This window comes from Tamandua tetradactyla, chromosome 3, assembly GCF_023851605.1.
Source record: "Tamandua tetradactyla isolate mTamTet1 chromosome 3, mTamTet1.pri, whole genome shotgun sequence".
NCBI lineage: Eukaryota > Metazoa > Chordata > Mammalia > Pilosa > Myrmecophagidae > Tamandua > Tamandua tetradactyla.
In genome coordinates, this window is record NC_135329.1 from 49,424,143 (window position 1) to 49,438,832 (window position 14,690).

The following is a 14,690-nucleotide window of genomic DNA, read 5'->3' on the forward strand; positions in this document are numbered from 1 at the left end:
TGAAAACTCAACTTCTGCAATATAGAACATTCAACATAATGGTTGAAAATGGAAGTCTAGTTGTGTTAGTTAGATTCAGTTGTCAACTTGGCCAGGTGAGCATACCTAATCTTGTTGCTACGGACATAAGCCAACGGGAGGTGAACCTCATCTGTTGCCAATTACATCTGCAGTCAGCTAGGAGGCGCGTCTGCTGCAATGAGTGATGTTTGACTTAATTGGCTGGTGCTTAAATGAGAGATCGCAATGTAGCACAGCCTAGCAGCTCCGCATTCCTCATCTCAGCACTCGCAGCTCAGCCCAGGCCTTTGGAGATGCAGAGAGAAGTCACCCCAGGGAAAGTTGTTGGAACCCAGGGGCCTGGAGAGAAGACCAGCAGAGACCATCCTGTGCCTTCCATGTAAGAAAGAACCTCAGTGGAAAGTTAGCTGCCTTTCCTCTGAAGAACCAACAAAATAAATCCCCTTTTATTAAAAGCCAATCCGTCTCTGGTGTGTTGCATTCCGGCAGCTAGCAAACTAGAACACTAGTGTTATTACTTAATGACTATGAGTGGTTTGTAGCTAGTATGTCCATCATTTTGATTCACAAGGACACATACTAATGTATAAATAGGATCCGGTTTATATTATTCTTTATACTTTCAGTTGCAAATGACAGACACCCAATTCTACTTTTTGCAAAAGAGGGAATACATTTACTCATCTAGCTGAAAAATAAATACTGAACGTGATGAACATTGTTCACTTACTCACAAAGCTGTTCTTCCTTTCTTTCATGGATCATTGAAAAGTTTTCAAATATGAGTTGAGGGGCCTTGATATCAAGGTAAGTGCTCACAGTGGTCATGGGATACAATTCTAATTAATGACATATAAAAGAAAAGCTATTGGATTATTTTTTTTTTTTGAGGAAAGAATGTCTTCTTGATAGCACTGGGCAGGTGAAGAGAAAGCCTTTGTCCTGTTTAATGCCTTTAGTCAGGATTGTTTGAAGATATAATATCTGGAACTGTGGCAGCCATCACAAGAAGGATATACCAGAAGTACTAAAATCACTGAAATATTGGATTATCCCTGAAATTGCCATTTTCAAGCATTCCTGGTAAGTGGGAAAGTGAAATCCTTTATTGTTTGGATTGTTAGTGATGTCTTCTTATCATTTCATCCATATGTATCCTTTCTTTCTTCTTCCTTGATCCATATTATCACTGGTTTATTACTTGCATTAATCTCTTCAAAGACCTAATTTTTGGCTTTATTGAGTTAATCTACTTTGCTTATTTGCTATTCCCTTGATTTCTTATTTTTATTGTCATTTTCTTCCTTTTACCTTATCTTTGACTTGCTTACTTTTTCTGTTTCTTTCAGATAGATTGACTTCCAGGCTTTCTTCTCTTCTACACTGTGCATTCAGGGTTTTAAATTTCCATCTAGGTGCTGCAGTATCGGCATTCCACAAATTTTGTTATGCTGTGCCATTACTAGCATTTAGGATTAAAATATTTTAATATCTTTTACTTTTGAGATATTAGAATTGCGTTGTTTATTCTTCAGATGACTACAAGCTCTTGGTTATTTTATATTATTAATTTCTGCCTCTATCATCACAAAACATACCCTGAGACGTTTCTGATACTTCTTGAGGGTTTATTTATGACTCAGTGTATGATAAATTTTGGTTAAAGATTCATTAGCATCCTCCTGCCGTGCCGGAGGACCCCGGTTCGATTCCTGGCCCCAGCCCATGTAAAAAACAAACAAACAAACAAAATATAATAAAACAAGAAAATGTTTAAAAATGTTTCCCTTTCTTCCTCACTTCCTTCCTTCCATCCTTCCTTCTTTCTCTGTCTTTCCTTCCCTTCCTCCCTTTAAAAAAAAAAAAAAAACTTTTAGCATTTTCTAAAAATTCAGTACAGAAAGCAATTAATTCTCTAAGTCATGTACAATTCAAAACATCTGTACTTCAACTTTATTTATTTATTTATTTTTTGGTTCCCAAATGAAGTCTGTTGCTCCCATTCTTTCATAGCTGCCTCCCTCATCATTTGCCTTTCTTCCCCCCAAAAGAGAATATTTAGGATAGACACAAGTTTAGATCAGGAACTGAATTGATTTCGCCTAGTCCGATAGGTATTTCTCTCAGAGGGGATGGAGACTCAACAGGTCTATGTTCTTTCATGTTTTTTTCCATCTGGAACCCCAGAAATTGAAAATTTCATATAGCTGCCTTTCTCACCATTCCCAACTTTATTTTTTAAGGATATTTTTAGTGGGTGTTTCCCACACTTTAAAGATATTATGCAATTGCCTTCTGACTTCCATCCTTTCTCTTGGGAAGTCACTTGCCAGTCTTATTGCTGCTCCCTTGAAGTTGGTGTCCTTTTCTTTTGGCTAGTTTTACAGTAATTTATTGTTGGTTTTCAGTAGTTTAACTATAAATTTCCTCAGAGTATGTGTGTGTGTGTGTGTGTGTGTGTGTGTATGTGCGTACATGTGTATTGATTTATCTATTCTTATACTGCTTGGAGTGACTGAACTTTTTAAATATGTGAGCTCATACATTTCATCAATTTTGGAAAATTTATGGCCATTCAATCAATAATTTTATCACTTTGCACTCGTGGGTCTCTGCAGATAAATTAGAAATTTTGAACATGTCCCACACATTTCTCATGTTGTTTAGCATTATTTTTTTCAGAGTTTCAGTTTTGATATTTTACAATTACCTGTCTTCCTGTTTCTTAGGTATTTCTTTTTCTACATCAAATTTGCCCTTAAATCTGTGGAAAAATATATATAACTTCATTGAGGAACTATGTATTATCTATAATTCATTCTTCCTTGCTAAATTATTCTGGTCTTGTTAATTGTCTTTGAGCTATTTTTCACATCTTTATAAATCAAAGGTATCTGGTGGTAATGAAGACTCTATCTTGTCCAATATGATATTGATGTGCTCCTACCCTGAGTGAAAAACCAGTTTTGCCTCATTTGCAAATTGATTTCTTTACCCTCTGTAAATTTGTGCTTTTTAAATTTTCCTTTGTACCAGTTATAATATAATCCCCTCATTGATTAATGAGCAAAATAGAATCTTTAACACATGCTCATTTCTTTATCTGTATGAATCTCATGATTTTACCTTTTAATGAAAAGTATCCTTTATAAACCCATCCATAAAATATTAGTTTCACTATCATATATATTTTTTTAACTTTTTTAATTGTATAAGATAACATACATACAAAGTAAAGAAAAATAGTTTCAAAGCATTCTTCAAAAAGTAATTACAGGACAGATCCCAGAGTTTGTCATGGGCTCCCATACCATCATCTCAGATTTTTCCTTCTAGCTGCCCCAGAATATAGGAGGCTAGAAGGAATAAATATATTTTTTAACTTTAAAACTTCCTTTTAGAATTTGAGCTCTTTGTTGAAATTCCACCCACAACCCCCCCCACACGCACATGACGCATTTCTTTAAAAATATTTTTGTTGTCATCTCTTATATTTTTATATAAAATTGACAAGTTTATTGTGCAAATTTCAGAAAACAGAAAATTTAAGAAAATATCATCCATAAACTTTTTATATAAAGACAGCCATTTGTTTTAGCTTGCTAAAGTTGCCAGAATTCAATATAAAAATAATTGGTTGGCTTTTACAATGGGGATTTCTTAGTTTACAAATTTGCAGTTCTAAGGTCATGAAGATGTCCAAATTAAATCATCAACGGGATGACACCACCTCTAAAGAAAGGTTGCTGACACCTGGGACACCTCTATAACATAGGAAGGCACATATAAGTCCTTCTTTCCCTGGTTTCACTGCTTTCAGCTTCTGGCACCAGTGGCTCAGTGTCTGTGCTGAGTCCTTATCTCTCAGCTCCTCTGAGCTTTCTGGGTTTATCCTCTTATAAAGGACTCCAGTAAGGGGATTAAACCCACCTTGAATGGAGTGGGTCACATTACAGTTGAAATAAGCTAATCAAAAGGTCCCACCTACAATAATAGATCTGCACCCACATGAATGGATTAAAAGAATATGAGCTTTTCCGGGGTACATAACAGCTTCAAAATACCACACCATTTTTAAATGTTGATGCCTCCCCTACATGTCTATTTTCCTATGTATGGATTTTCAAAAACAAGTATTTTATTTTAAAATTATAGAAAAATTGTGAAGCTAGTACATAGGGTTCCCACATTCCAATTAGTTTTCTCTATTAGTAATAATAATATTTGACGCAATTAATGGAAAAGTATCAATACATTATTATTAACTGAAGTCCATACTTAATATTCTTTGGATTCACCTAATAACTATTTTCTGTCCCTTCTCTGCCCCATCCAAACTACCAGAATGCATTTAGCCATCATGTCTCTTTAGGTTCCTCTTGGCTGTGACAGTTTCTCAGACTTTCCTGATTTGATGACCTTGGCAATTTTAAGGTCAGGTATTTGTAGAATGTCCCTCAGTTGGGATGTTTGGATGCTTGTCTCATGATGAGATGGAGGTGATGGATTTTTGCAGGAATACCATGGAGGTAAAATAGAATTCTAATCATGTCATATCAGGGGTCCATACTAGCAATATGGATATTGACCTTGATCATGTGACTGAGGCTGTTTATCTCCACAATAGAATTACTCTTCTATTCTTATTTCCATATTATATTATTTAGAAGGAAGCCATTACATGCAACCAATCTTCATGGAGTGGGGAGTTATGCTTAACTCCTAGAGGGTCGAGTATCTACAGAATTTTTTTAAAAAATTCTTATGTATGGAGCATTTGTCTTTCTCTATTTATTTAATTTATTCAATAATTTATTTAAGTTGATATATAATCATGGATATTTATTTTATACTTTGTGTTGTGGTCCAATACTATTTCTTTAATTTTTTTATAAAAATTGTTCCAGCTTTGGCCACTGAGAGCTCTTCCCATTGGTTCCATATGTCCCTTTGGCATACCCCATATTTCTCTGTGTATGTGTGTGTGTGTGTGTGTGTGCATGTGTTTTAGCACTTTCTTGTTCGTGGTACTACAGATGCTTCAGGGCCGTCTGTTATAATTCCTACCCCATTCCTAGAATCAGGCATTTCTCTAAGAAGCCCAGTTCCTTTCATTGGAGAATAGCATTATAACTAAAGATGTGGGTGCTAAGTAATCTTGTTGCTACTGGAGCTTCATTTAATTTTTGTGCCCTCTCAGCTGACAGAGTAAGGATGGATATATGTGTGTCTGTGTGTGCATTAACCATGCATATATATTTTTCTACAAATATTTCTATATAGCCATCTGTATATTAATCTAAACAGAAGTTAATTCTTATGCCTTCAAATCTAATTTGTTACCACATAGACATTTTAACCTTCTTCTTTTGCTTGTTTATAACCTCCCACTCCAACAGTGAGAAATCTGGCTCCTGCCATCTCTCATTAATTTACTTACTTTTCCAATTCTAGTGTACCTGTTTGGTGACTACAGAATTGTTAACCCACATCCCACATGGAGACTTAGTGTGCTTATATGCATTTATGTACAATTTTTCATGCTTTAGGTTTTTCAGACTCTACTTAGTTACTTAGGTCATCATCTAATTCCCCAGCCCCAACCGCTTCAGTGAGGTTTTTCAAACTTTTATAGGATAGTTGGATTGCTTTGAGACTTTCTGCATCCCATTCTGGGATCTGTCAACATCCCTTAAGGCTTTTTAAAAATTTTTTAATTTCCATGCTTTAAGGTTTATTTTTTGCGCTATAAATTTGTATGGATTCTGACAAATGCATGTCAAGTATCTACCTTTGCAATATCATACTGAATAGTTTAACTGTCTTAAAAAATTCTCCATTGATTCCCCGAGCGGCGGCAGCTGGCAGCCGGAGCACCTCCCTCCCTCCTTCCCGGGTCGGGTGGGAGTCTCAGAGAGGCAAGTTTCCCAGGCCGCGGCAGCCAGCGCCCCTCTTTTGTGGGCAGCTTCCTGGACTGGCTACGAGTCTCGGATCAGAGGGCTACCTGGGCCACGGTGGCAGGTAACCGGCGCCCCTCCCCCACGGGCGGCTTCCTGGTCCGGTGGCGAGTTCCCTGGGCCGCTGCGGCCGGCGACCAACACCCCTTCAGAGAGAGGAGGGAATTTCCGACAGTGGCAGGGACTGGGTCCAACCAAACACCAATAGGGGAATTAATAAAGGAGCCACAGGGTCCCCTCAAGCCACGGTGGCTGACGCCCCCACCACGCACGGCACCCTGGACCAACACAGAGAATTGGATTGGAAATCCCCAGGCTGCGGAGAACGGTGACTGGAGGGATCCCTTCCAAACACGTGAGACAAACGTGTGCCACGAGCGCCACCTACTGGGCAGGATAAGAAAAACAGAACCCAGAGATTTCACAGAAAAATCTTACAAACTTGTTGGGTCCGACACCCAGGGAAATCTGACTAACTGCCCAGATGCCAGCAGAAGATAACGGTCCACGTTCAGAAGATTGAGAATATGGCCCAGTCAAAGGAACAAACCAATAGTTCAAATGAGATACAGGAGCTGAGACAACTAATGCTGAATATACAAACAGAAATGGAAAACCTCTTCAAAAATGAAATCGATAAATTGAGGGAGGACATAAAGAAGACATGGGCTGAACAAAAAGAAGAAATAGAAAAACTAAAAAACAAATCACAGAACTTATGGAAGTGAAGGATAAAGTAGAAAAGATGGAAAAAACAATGGATACCTACAATGATAGATTTAAAGAGATAGAAGATAGAATTAGTGATTTGGAGGATGGAACATCTGAATTCCAAAAAGAAACAGAAACTATCGGGAAAAGAATGGAAAAACTTGAACAGGGTATCAGGGAACTCAAGGACGATATGAACTGCACAAATATATGTGTTGTGGGTGTCCCAGAAGGAGAAGAGAAGGGAAAAGGAGGAGAAAAACTAATGGAAGAAACTATCACTGAAAATTTCCCAACTCTTATGAAAGACCTAAAATTACAGATCCAAGAAGTGCAGCACACCCCAAAGAGAATAGACCCAAATAGGCATTCTCCAAGACACTTACTAGTTAGAATGTCAGAGGTCAAAGAGAAAGAGAGGATCTTGAAAGCAGCAAGAGAGAAACAATCCATCACATACAAGGGAAACCCAATAAGATTATGTGTAGATTTCTCAGCAGAAACCATGGAAGCTAGAAGACAGTGGGATGATATATTTAAATTACTAAAAGAGAAAAACTGCCAACCAAGACTCCTATATCCAGCAAAATTCTCCTTCAAAAATGAGGGAGAAATTAAAACATTCTCAGACAAAAAGTCACTGAGAGAATTTGTGACCAAGAGACCAGCGCTGCAAGAAATACTAAAGGGAGCACTAGAGTCAGATAGAAAAAGACAGAAGAGAGAGGTGTGGAGAAGAGTGTAGAAAGAAGGAAAATCAGTTATGATATATATAATACAAAAGGCAAAATGTAGAGGAAAATATTATCCAAACAGTAATAACACTAAATGTTAATGGACTGAATTCCCCAATCAAAAGACATAGATTGGCAGAATGGATTAAAAAACAGGATCCTTCTATATGCTGTCTACAGGAAACACATCTTAGACCCAAAGATAAACATAGGTTGAGAGTGAAAGGTTGGGAAAAGATATTTCATGCAAACAACAACCAGAAAAGAGCAGGAGTGGCTATACTAATATCCAACAAACTAGACTTCAAATGTGAAACAGTTAAAAGAGACAAAGAAGGACACTATATACTAATAAAAGGAACAATTAAACAAGAAGACATAACAATCATAAATATTTACGCACCGAACCAGCATGCCCCAAAATACGTGAGGAATACACTGCAAACACTGTAAAGGGAAATAGACTCATATACCATAATAGTTGGAGACTTCAATTCACCACTCTCATCAATGGACAGAACATATAGACAGAGGATCAATAAAGAAATAGAGAATCTGAATATTACTATAAATGAGCTAGACTTAACAGACATTTATAGGACATTATATCCCACAACAGCAGGATACACCTTTTTCTCAAGTGCTCATGGATCATTCTCAAAGATAGACCATATGCTGGGTCACAAAGCAAGTCTTAACAAATTTAAAAAGATTGAAATCATACACAACACTTTCTCAGATCATAAAGGAATGAAGTTGGAAATCAATAATAGGCGGACTGCCAGAAAATTCACAAATACGTGGAGGCTCAACAACACACTCTTAAACAACGAGTGGGTCAAAGAATAAATTGCAAGAGAAATTAGAAAATACCTCAAGGTGAATGAAAATGAAAACACAACATATCAAAACTTATGGGATGCAGCAAAGGCAGTGCTAAGAGGGAAATTTATTGCCCTAAATGCCTATATCAGAAAAGAAGAAAAGGCAAAAATGCAGGAATTAACTGTCCACTTGGAAGAACTGGAGAAAGAACAGCAAACTAATCCAAAGCAAGCAAAAGGAAAGAAATAACAAAGATTAGAGCAGAAATAAATGAAATTGAAAACATGAAAACAATAGAGAAAATCAATAAGAACAGAAGTTGGTTCTATGAGAAAATCAATAAGATTGATGGGCCCTTAGCAAGATTGACAAAAAGAAGAAGAGAAAGGATGCAAATAAATAAGATCAGAAATGGAAGAGGAAACATAACTACTGACCTCACAGAAATGAAGGAGGTAATAACAGGATACTATGAACAACTTTACGCTAATAAATACAACAATTTAGCTGAAATGGACAGGTTCCTGGAAAGACATGAACAACCAACTTTGACACAAGAAGACATAGATGACCTCAACAAACCAATCACAAGTAAAGAAATTGAATTAGTCATTCAAAAGCTTCCTAAAAAGAAAAGTCCAGGACCAGACGGCTTCACATGTGAATTCTATCAAACATTCCAGAAAGAATTAGTACCAACTCTCCTCAAACTCTTCAAAAAAATCGAAGTGGAGGGAAAACTACCTAATTCATTCTATGAAGCCAACATCACCCTCATACCAAAACCAGGCAAAGATATTACAAAAAAAGAAAACTACAGGCCAATCTCTATAATGAATATAGATGCAAAAATCCTCAATAAAATTCTAGCAAATCATATCCAACAACACATTAAAAGAATTATACATCATGACCAAGTAGGACTCATCCCAGGTATGCAAGGATGGTTCAACATAAGAAAATCAATTAATGTAATACACCATATCAACAAATCAAAGCAGAAAAATCACATGATCATCTCAATTGATGCAGAGAAGGCATTTGACAAGATTCAACATCCTTTCCTGTTGAAAACACTTCAAAGGATAGGAATACAAGGGAACTTCCTTAAAATGATAGAGGGAATATATGAAAAACCCACAGCTAATATCATCCTCAATGGGGAAAAATTGAAAACTTTCCCCTAAGATCAGGAACAAGACAAGGATGTCCACTATCACCACTATTATTCAACATCGTGTTGGAGGTTCTAGCCAGAGCAATTAGACAAGAAAAAGAAATACAAGGCATCAAAATAGGAAAGGAAGAAGTAAAACTATCACTGTTTGCAGACGATATGATACTATACATCGAAAACCCGGAAAAATCCACAACAAAACTACTAGAGCTAATAAATGAGTACAGCAAAGTAGCAGGTTACAAGATCAACATTCAAAAATCTGTAGCATTTCTATACACTAGTAATGAACAAGCTGAGGGGGAAATCAAGAAATGAATCCCATTTACAATTGCAACTAAAAGAATGAAATACCTAGGAATAAATTTCACTAAAGAGACAAAAAACCTATATAAAGAAAACTACAAAAAACTGCTAAAAGAAATCACAGAAGACCTAAATAGATGGAAGGGCATACCATGTTCATGGATTGGAAGACTAAATATAGTTAAGATGTCAATCCTACCTAAATTGATTTACAGATTCAATGCAATACCAATCAAAATCCCAACAACTTATTTTTCAGAAATAGAAAAACCAGTAAGCAAATTTATCTGGAAGGGCAGGGTACCCCGAATTGCTAAAAACATCTTGAGGAAAAAAAACGAAGCTGGAGGTCTTGCACTGCCTGACTTTAAGGCATATTATGAAGCCACAGTGGTCAAAACAGCATGGTATTGGCATAAAGATAGATATATTGACCAATGGAATTGAATAGAGTGCTCAGATATAGACCCTCTCATCTATGGACATCTGATCTTTGATAAGGCAGTCAAGCCAAGTCACCTGGGACAGAACAGTCTCTTCAATAAATGGTGCCTAGAGAACTGGATACCCATATGCAAAAGAATGAAAGAAGACCCATATCTCACACCCTATACAAAAGTTAACTCAAAATGGATCAAAGATCTAAACATTAGGTCTAAGACCATAAAACAGTTAGAGGAAAATGTAGGGAGATACCTTATGAATCTTACAATTGGAGGCGGTTTTATGGACCTTAAACCTAAAGCAAGAGCACTGAAGAAGGAAATAAATAAATGGGAACTCCTCAAAATTAAACACTTTTGTGCATCAAAGAACTTCATCAAGAAAGTAGAAAGACAGCCTACACAATGGGAGACAATATTTGGAAATGACATATCAGATAAAGTTCTAGTATCCAGAATTTATAAAGAGATTGTTCAACTCAACAACAAAAAGACAGTCAATTCAATTACAAAATGGGAAAAAGACTTGAACAGACACCTCTGAAAAGAGGAAATACAAATGGCCAAAAGGCACATGAAGAGATGCTCAATGTCCCTGGCCATTAGAGAAATGCAAATCAAAACCACAATGGGATATCATCTCACACCCACCAGAATGACCATTATCAACAAAACAGAAAATGACAAGTGTTGGAGAGGATGCGGTGAAAGAGGCACACTTATCCACTGTTGGTGGGAATGTCAAATGGTGCAACCACTGTGGAAGGCAGTTTGGCGGTTCCTCAAAAAGCTGAATATAGAATTGCCATACAACCCAGCAATACCATTGCTGGGAATCTACTCAAAGGAATTAAGGGCAAAAACTCAAACGGACATTTGCACACCAATGTTTATAGCAGCATTATTTACAATTGCAAAGAGATGGAAACAGCCAAAATGTCCATCAACAGACGAGTGGCTAAACAAACTGTGGTATATACATACGATGGAATATTATGCAGCTTTAAGGCAGGATAAACTTATGAAGCATGTAATAACATGGATGGACCTAGAGAACATTATGCTGAGTGAGTCTAGCCAAAAACTAAAAGACAAATACTGTATGGTTCCAATGATATGAATCGACATTCGAGAATAAACTTGGAATATGTCATTGGTGACAGAGTCCTGCAGGAGTTAGAAACAGGGTAAGATAATGGGTAATTGGAGCTGAACGGATACAGACTGTGCAACAGGACTAGATACAAAAACTCATAAATGGACAGCACAATAATACCTAATTGTAAAGTAATCATGTTAAAACACTGAATGAAGCTGCATCCGAGCTATAGGTTTTTGTTTTGTTTTGTTTTTACTATTATTACTTTTATTTTTTTCTCTATATTAACATTCTATATCTTTTTTGGTTGTGTTGCTAGTTCTTCTAAACCGATGCAAATGTACTAAGAAACGATGATCATGCATCTATGTGATGATGTTAAGAATTACTGATTGCATATGTAGAATGGTATGATTTCTAAATGTTGGGTTAATTTCTTTTTTTCTGTTAATTAATAAAAAAAAAAGAAACTGAAAAAAAAAATTCCCCATCCTTCAGTTGCCCCACCCACTAGCCTCTAGCAACCATTGATCAGTTTGCCATCCCTACAATGTTGCCTTTCCTAGAATACCATAGAAATGGAATTATATAGAATGTAGCCTTTTTAGGCTGACTTCTTTCACATAACAACATGAACTTACGGTTCTTTCATAACTTTCTGCGTCTGGATAGCTTATTCTTTTTTACTTGCTAAATAGTATTTTATTATAAGCTTGTGACAGTTTGTTTATTCATTTACCTATTGCAGTACATCTTGGTTGCTTCCAATTTTGATGATTATAAAGGTGCTCTAAATCTTCATGTGCTGGATCTTGCATGGAAGTAAGTTTTCAAAACAATTGAGCAAATATCTAGGAGTGTAATTGCTGGATTGTATGGTAAGATTGTGCTTAGGTTTGTAAGAAATGGCCAAAAAGGAAGAATTGCTGCTGATCCATCAGCAGTATCCATCAGCAGACTTCACATTGTTTGTATTCTTGAAAACAACTGATATTGTCATTTAAAAGAAACTTAGCCATCCTTGTAGATTTGTAGTAGTATTCCATTATTTTTTAATTTGCATCTCCTTATTGACAAATGTTGAGATATTTTCATATGCTTGTTTGCATATCTACATCCTTTTTGCCGGGTGTCTGTCCACATCTTTTGCCCATTTTTAACTTGGGCTGTTTTCTTATGGTTAACATTTAAAAACTCTTTGTATTATTTGGATACAAGTTCTTTATCAGATATGTGTTTTACAAATATTTTCTTCCGGTCTGTGGCTTGCTTATAATTTTCCTAACAGTGTCTTTTGCTGAGAAGCATGTTTTAATTTTAATGAAATATCCAACTTTGTCAATTTTTCTCTCATGGACCTTATTATTTTTTTTTGTCTAACAACTCATCACCAACCCCAGAGTCACATGTATTTTCTACTATGGTTTCTTTTGGAAGTTTTACATTTTACATTATTTCTGTGATCCATTTTGTGTTATGTATAAATAATAAGGTCTGTCTCTGAGTTTGATTTTTTTATTCATTTTGACAAATCCATGTGTTCCTGTACTATTTGTTGAAAAGTCATTCCTTTTCAACTGAAATGTCTTTTTACTTTTGTCAAAAATCACTTTAATGTACTTGTGCATATTTATTTTGGGGCTCCCCACTCAGTTTCATTTTTCCATGTTTCTATTTCCTTACCAATGCAACACTCTCTTGGTTTCTGTAGCATTATAGTGCATATTAACATTGGGATGTGAGTCTTAAAGTTTGTTCTTTTTTTACTTTTGTACTGGTTATGCTAAGTCTTTTGCCTTTCCATATAAACTTTAGAATGTACTTTGTTCTATAAGATGGCTTCCTGGAATTTTGGTTGGAATCACATGGATCATATATTTTAAGTTAGATGGAATTGATGTATTAATATTGAATCTTCCAATCCATAAACATAGGATACATCTTCATTAATTTAGATCTTCTTTGACTTCTTTCACCAGTGAATTGTAGATTTATGAATGCTAATTCTAAGTATATCTTGTTAGATTTATATATTTTTTGTTTTTGATGCTATTTTAAATGATATAAAGTTTTAAAATTTGAATTCCAGTTCTTATTGATGGTGTGTAGGAAATTGATTGAATATTAACCTTGTGTTCTGCAACCTTGTTATACTAGCATAATAGTTCCAGTAGTTTTTTAAATTAATTCTTTGGGATTTTATATATGAGATAATTGTCTTATTCACCAATGAAGGACATTTACAGCTGTCTTATTCACCAGTGAAGGACATTTATTTCTTCCTTTCCAGACTGTGTGCATTTTATTTCCTTTTATGTCCTATTTCTGTAGTTAGGACTCTCAGTATAAGATTGAAGAGGAATGATGAGACATGACAATCTTGCCTAATTCACAATTTTAGGGAAAAATCTAGCTTCTTACCATTAACTAAGATGTTAAATAAAAGGTTTTACCTGGATGTGTTTTACAAAATTGAGAAAGAATTCCTTTATTTGTTGTTTGCTGGGAGTTTTTATAATAAATGGTGCTGGATTTTCTCAAATGCATTTTCCTGGTCAATTGATAACAACTGCTTGTTGATATGATGTATTACAATGACTGCTTTTTGAAGGTTGAACCAGGTTTGCCTATGTGGAATAAATCTCACTTGATTGTGAGGCATAATTAATTTTACACATTATTGGCTTTTATTTGTTATTATTTTTTTTGGATTCTTGTACCTAGGTTCACAAATATTACTGGTTTATAGTATTTTCTTTCTTTTAATAAATTTGTCTGGTTTGGATATTAGGATAATGCTGTTATTTCATATGCTGGCTTCATAGATTGAGTTGGGAAGTGTTCCTTCTGCCTCTGTTCTCCTGAAGATATTGTATAGGGATAGTATAATTTCTTCTTAAACGTTTGGTAGTATTCAACAGTGAAAACAACTGGGTCTGGCACTTTCTTTTTTAGAAGGTTATTTATTAATTATTGAGTTTATTTAATAGTTATAGGCCTATTCAGATTATCTCCCTCTCCTTGAGTGAATTTTTGTATTTTTCAAGGAGTTGGACAGCTCATCTAACTAATCAAACTTGCGAGCATTCCTATAGGATAGATATTCTTTTACTTATCCTTTCAATGTCCATGGCATCAAGAGTGATCAGTTATGACCCTCTCTCATTTTTAATACTAATAATCTGTCTTGTTCCTTTTTTTGCCTTACTGGAGGATGTTGTGTTATTGATCATTTCAAAGAACTTCTGTTTTCATTTTATTGCTTTATTGAATTATTGTTTTGAAGTTCGTTGATTTTTGCTGTGATTTTATTATTTTCTTCCATTTCTTTGTGCTTAAATAGCTCCCTTTAGCTTATTAGAGTGAAAGTTTAGATTATTGATTTTAGGTACTTCTTTCCTAAAAATACATCCATTG